The sequence below is a fragment of the Oryzias latipes genome, chromosome 23, assembly GCF_002234675.1.
Source record: "Oryzias latipes chromosome 23, ASM223467v1".
NCBI lineage: Eukaryota > Metazoa > Chordata > Actinopteri > Beloniformes > Adrianichthyidae > Oryzias > Oryzias latipes.
Window position 1 is genome coordinate 13,693,197 of NC_019881.2, and position 6,564 is coordinate 13,699,760.

The following is a 6,564-nucleotide window of genomic DNA, read 5'->3' on the forward strand; positions in this document are numbered from 1 at the left end:
GAAAAAAAACAGACTATATGATATTAGGTTTGAAGAATTATGTCAATGATGACAATAACTCTCACCTTTCTTGACTCCTTTTCTAGTTTTTCTATTTCTTTACTTAAACAGCTAAAGTCCTCGAGAGATTCACTTTGTCTAATGAAACGGGTCTGAAGAGGGAAATGGAGAAAAACCTCACTGGAATTCAGGCAGTAGTTAAATGTTCTGGATGAAATTAACAATATCCCACAAAGTAATTACGCCTTATCCCCTTGCCTCTCCCTGTATATAAGCAGAAAAAGCCTCTGCAGACCTCTGTGAGGCCTGAAAAAGAATGACATCATGCAAATACAATTTTCTTTTCTTACGATTGATTTTTATGAGCACGCACTGAACCAGATTTGTATTCAAATGTAAGCGGTTTTTGGGGTCTGTATAAATATGTCCTGCAGGGGGCAGTAGCGCAGCATCAAAAAGCATCTGCTCAAAAAGAGCAGGGGACATTTCTTGTCCTCTCAAGACAGATTCTCCTTCACAATCACTAGAGCTTCTACATATTCTCAAGTTCGACTCTAAGCCTTTTCTAGATCAATCTTTACACTTTGGTGAATTTGTTTAATCACAAAGGCTGAAGCTCTAAAGCTTTTACTATTTTTATGAGGGGGGCTTTATGAAGAAACACAGACATCAGATGCCAATTCCATTTAACAAAGGTTGTTTGTTTCTTTGCAGTGTTGCTCTGAAAATTAGTCTATTTTATTTTAGGAAGAAATTCTAATTTGTAGATAAGATAACATCTTGTACGCACAAGTTAAAATTTCGTGTGCACAAGTTAGCCTTTTGTGCAAACAACTTAGTATTTTGTGGACACAAGTTAGCATTTCGTGGGTATAAGTTAGCAATTTGTACATACAAAGAAAAATTGTGTGCACAAAAGTTAGAATCTTGTGTGCAATAATTAGCATTTTGTGTGCACAAGTTAGCATCTTGTGCACACAAGATGGCATTTTGTGCACACAAGTTAGTATTTTGTGCCCAAAGGCAAGTATTTTGTACCCACAAAGTTAGCATTTTGTGCGCACAGTTTAGAATTTTGTTTTTCTTAAGTTAACAATTTGTCCACGCAAATAGTGGTTTATGCACACATGTAAGCGTTTTGTGTGCATAAATCAGTGTTTTGTGTACACAAAATGCTAATTGATTGAACTATTTATTAATGTCATGTTCTATACAATCAATCTTTGAGGAAAGTTGGAAACTTATTTAATAAATATATACTATACATCTAAATATATAATAAACATTTATTTTTAAAACTTTTTGGATGAGTTACTTTCCCTGTAGAAGCACAAAGAATAATTATAGATGGCTGAAGAGATGGCATATGTCTAAAATAGCCGATGGTAGCAGGTGTGTAGAAACATGAGAATAGATTTGTTTGCTTCAAAAGGAGTGTGTTCTCACATAAGGCTGAAAGTGTTCACCACACTGAAAGAGAAAGAACTCATTCACAGATCTGCTGCAGTGTAAACAGGAAAAATGTGAGCATCAGTTCCCTTTTCAGTGAGTCCATTGTCAGATGTCATCACAAAGAACAAACTGATCTCTGCTGATGCCATTGTTCCAGAAAAAAGAGAACTAATGGTATTTAAGAAAAAAAAGAGAACTTTATCTTTCCACAGTTTCCAGGAAAATTCTCTGTGTGACAAATCTTTCAGGAATGTTTAGAATGTAGCTCCACACTTCAGTTAAGAAGTGGAACAGGCAGAGCTAATTTTTTCACTCAGAGTGCACCAGTAATGGAAAGATACTGCTCCTATCCTAAAATATTTATGTTCTCAGAAGTGGAATAAATCAACAAATTAAGCAGTGAGGATGTAAATTAGATGTGATGCAGCTATGAAGAAAATCCACAGAACTTTTACAAAAAAAGTATGAGTATGAACGCTTATCTCCAGTTAAAATTGTGTGTGTGTGTGTGTGTGTGTGTGTGTGTGTTTTAACATATTCAAGTTCTTGTTGCATTTTTCTGATGATGGTGGACATATGCCAAAAAGTAATCTGCTGAAGTGGATGATGGAATGTAAAAAGAGGGAGAGTGCCTGGCCGTTCCCACATCAAGTTTCCCGCTGAAGCGGTAGCGGTAGGCTTGACCCCCGGACTCTGGCACGGCATAGCAGATAAAGGGAATCTGTCCACAGGTGAAACCAGCCAGACACCCAAACCAGTGCTAGCAGGACCGCCGCAGGGCCCCCAACGCCAAAGAGCAGGGAGGTACAGGAGCACGAAGCATGCATGCCCCAGCCCAGACAAGCAGCACCACACCACCCAAGAGCTCCAGGCACCCCCCTCCCCAACCCCATTTGGGATTTGTTTAATATAAACTTATTTTACTTATTTTTGGGTGGACAATATCAATGCTTTTTGGCGTGGAAGCCAACAGCCTGCAGCTCTGCATTGGTGTAATGGAAGTCCATACTGGTTTGAGAGCTGCCTTCAGGTCATCTGAGGGTTTAACTGTCAAGATTTTTAACTAGGTTGAGGTCAGATGAGATGCTAATCAGACCACTATAGTCATTAATTCAGCTTTTGGTACATTTAGCAATTTTTTTGGGAGGTACCAAGTCCTTTGAAACCAGCATCTCCGTTAAGCTTATGAGCAGCAAAGGTCAGCGTTAGATTTTGTAAAAATATTTTGGAAGAAGGCATGACTGAACATGGATTTCAGAAATCACAATGAACCAACACCAGCAGATGGAATGGAACCTCAAACCAGCCCTGACTGTGGAAACTTTCCACAAGAATCTAGGACAGGGGTGTCAAACATGCGGCCCGCCAGATGGTTCAATCAGGCCCAGTCATGAAGAGTAAAAATTAAAAGAATGTTTAAAAAAAACAAGCACGTTTCTAGTCCATTCCTGTGGCGAGTTATGATTTTTTAAAGAAATAACCGAAATGCGCAATTCCGCCACGAGGGGAAGCAAAGGCTGAGCAAAACAGGTGAAAATGCATATCTTTGCACCTGCCAAAAGTGAAACCTAATGGTTCTGTGTCTGAATAAGATGTTATTTTTGTTCCCCGCAAGCCCCACTGCTGTTACATTGTTATAAGAATGATCAGCAGTGACACACTAATGACCAAAACGTTGTCCAAAAGAAAAAAAAGGGTTGAAGTGAAGGGCTGAGTTTTCCAGGAAAAATGGAGAAAGTTTTATTTGTTTACGGAGTTGAAAGCAAAACCTGCGAGCTTGTTATGTCATCAACAGGTAGCAGTTCTCAAAGAATATAACATTCAGCAATACTATGAGACAATGAGACAATGAGGTTTCACTATTTGCAATTAAGAAAAGAGAGGATATACCAACTAAAAGCTGGACTGAAAGAAAAACGTCTGCATTTACTGCAGCGTGACATCAGTGATGGAGCAGTGACAGACAGCTGATTGCAGACGAGTTGGAGCAAACATCCAAACCATTTTCAGATGCTGAACCTATTAAAAAATACTGAAGGCTGCAGAAGTCTTGTTCCCAAAAAGCAGTCTGTCAAAGATTATGATTACAGATCCAACATCTCTGAGGAGACTTGGGCGCCATATTAAGGAATCCAGTCATTTATTGTATTTTCGGTCACTATTAATGAAAGCACAGATACAGATATGCACAGCTGTGCATATTTATTAGAGGTGATGAAGAGACCGTCACAGCGGAGTTTGATGGACACAACAACAGCTGATGAAATAGTCAGCTCTCTAGTTACTGTGCTGGACTATGTTGGAGTGAACTGGTCATGTGATGTCAGTCTGGTCACTGATGGCGCCCAACAAAGGTCAGGAAGAAGGCAGGTGTTGCCACAAAATTCAGGTAGAAACCAGGAAAAGATCCTTGGACATTTCATTGTGTCTGGCACACTTGAATGACAGTAAATGTTTCTGCACAGGATCGATATGAAGCCCATCGAGACGACTGTTGTTGTGAATTTGGGCTACAAATAAAATTGAATTGATCTGAATCCTGATATTGATGGCTGGCTGAAGTTTGAGGAGAGAAAGGAGGTTAACTCCAAATTCTTGTTATGTTCACAAATGTTTGTAAGTTTAATTTAGTTTAATTATTCATTGATTTGCACATTTACATTTTAGGAAGGTGTTTCATTTTTTTCCGTAGCCCCGCTTGAGTTTATTATAGGATTTGATTCAGTGTCAGATGTAAAATATTCAGTCTGAATAAAAATTACATAAACCAATTTTTTTAAGTGAAATGCATTTTATTTTACATCCATTGGCCTCTGTAAATGAATGTGCAATAATAAATTATTAGGCTACCATGTTGGCTGAGGCTTTTTTTTCCAACTAAGTAAAAAAAAACAAAAAAGAAAACTGTTTTTTGCCATTATGTCACCGGTCCGGCCCACTTGGGATCAGACGCCTTGAATGCGGCCCCCGAACCAAAATGAGTTTGACACCCCTGCTCTAGGACCTTGATTTTCAACTGCAATGAAAAATTAACTTTCATTAGAAACTAGGACTTTGAATCATGAAGCATACTTTCTAACTTACCCCAAGTTAGACACTTCTCATTGGTTCAGGAGGGGTTTGACATGTGGAATGTGACATTTGCAGCTCATATCCTATTCATCTGAGTGTGGTGGCTCTTAATGCACTAACGCCAACCTCACTTCACTCCTTGTGATGCTTGAATGAATTTTGCTTGAGAAACCTCTCAAATTTGCGGTTATCTCTGTTGCTGGTGCGACTTGTGCTACCACACTTTTTCTCTCCATGCTATTATCTGTTAAAATGCTTGGATACAGCACTCTATGAACAACCAGCTTGTTTAAGCAACAACCCTTTGAGGCTTGCCCTCCTTGTAAAGGGTGATTTTCTTCTGGTCATCTGTCAAGTCTTCCCCATGACTTTATAGCCACTTTTTAATAGAACTTGAACACACACACAGCTGCTCATTGACCAGTTGATCAGTCGGTCATTGCCTTGGCGGGGAAATCGAATCCAGTGCACCCGGATGCCAATTTAGTTGGTTATTTTATTAGTTTATTTCATAGGGACATTGCACAAAAAACATTAAAAAGCCTTCCTGCAAAAGCCCCAGAGTTAGCCAAAAGGGTATTTTTTATTTGTTGTCCCTCCACCCAGGTGGTAAATGTGTCTCCCTAAAAACAATGTAACTTAACAACAAAATACAATGTAAACAAAAATGAAAATTACAAATCAACATTATATAAGGGTAAAATTACAATGGGAATTTAAACAACCAATAGAATATAATATATATATATAAAATGTAAATCAAATAAGAGTTAATTAATTAATAATTAATGTCAACATTGAAAATTGATAAATATGCAACATAAACAACATGCAGTAGAGATATGTGTCAACTTCTTTAGAAAGGTGAACAAAACACTGATAAAACCTTTGATTTAAGCCTGTGGACATTTATGGAGGCACGGCTCAATTGAAGGAGGTCATAGGTATTATGTGTGGTGACACATCTGGGGGGTATTCCAGAAAGCAGGTTATGCTAGCTCCCACGATAAGTTTGAGGCTAAGGAAGTTGATAACCTCAGCTTTTGGTTCCAGAAATGGAGGTATGTTTCAGGGTAGGTCAAGTTACCATGGCAACTCATGCTCTGAACATAACCTGGTCCGGAGCAGGTTTAGTTGAAGATTAGTTTGTTTACAGAGAGGTGAAGCAGCATGGCGTGTCCATTTGAAGATGATTTAGTGGATGAAAAAGCTCAGATAATACTTTTTCCACCATGAGAGGATGATGAGACCACATATGGATGTTGTATAGATAAACTTTTTTACTTTGATCTAACTTAATTATTTGCTTCAGTTAAGATAAATCATTTTTTTGTTAGGTCACCTTAAAAATAACACGTAGTTTTCAGACAATTATTTTCCTTTCGTTCAAATTAATTCAATTAAGTAGGTGTAACTTTGATGCTGCCGTTAGATCGGCACCGCAAGGGATTCTGGGATATCATTCCCTTTGCCTGTCTGGACGGATTTGGGTTTAAGTGTGGGTTTTTTACAAAATGTGTTTAGTTGTATAGCTGTTTTACTGTGTTTCACCGTGTTTTGCCGAGATATTTTGTCCTACTATGCTTACGTCTCTGCACCATGAGTGAGAGTAAAGTAGAGGATGATGAGTTTATATAGCACCTCTACCGCGCAAACCTGTTATGACAGTGACGGAACATTTTGTATTGAATTTTTGCACTCCGTGCATTTTTTTCCGTTCTTTTTATTGTTATAAAAATGAGCATATCTGCCGGCTCAAACTTAGACATATGAAAGTTCAAGAAATATAAGTAATTAAGATGGAAAAAAGATTAATGAAGTAATGTGACATTTAGTTAGATAAATATGTAAATTTGAGTTGTATAAACAATTATTGAGTTTGAATAAATTTAACTAAATTATCTTTCAGCTGTGTTACTTTTTTGATGGACTTATAATTTCTATCCGCCGTCATTAAAATCTCGGACTCCGTCTCACTTCCGTCTCAAGTGTCGCCCTTTTTTTTTTCTCCACGCGTTTCCATGGTGACTCCAGAAATCG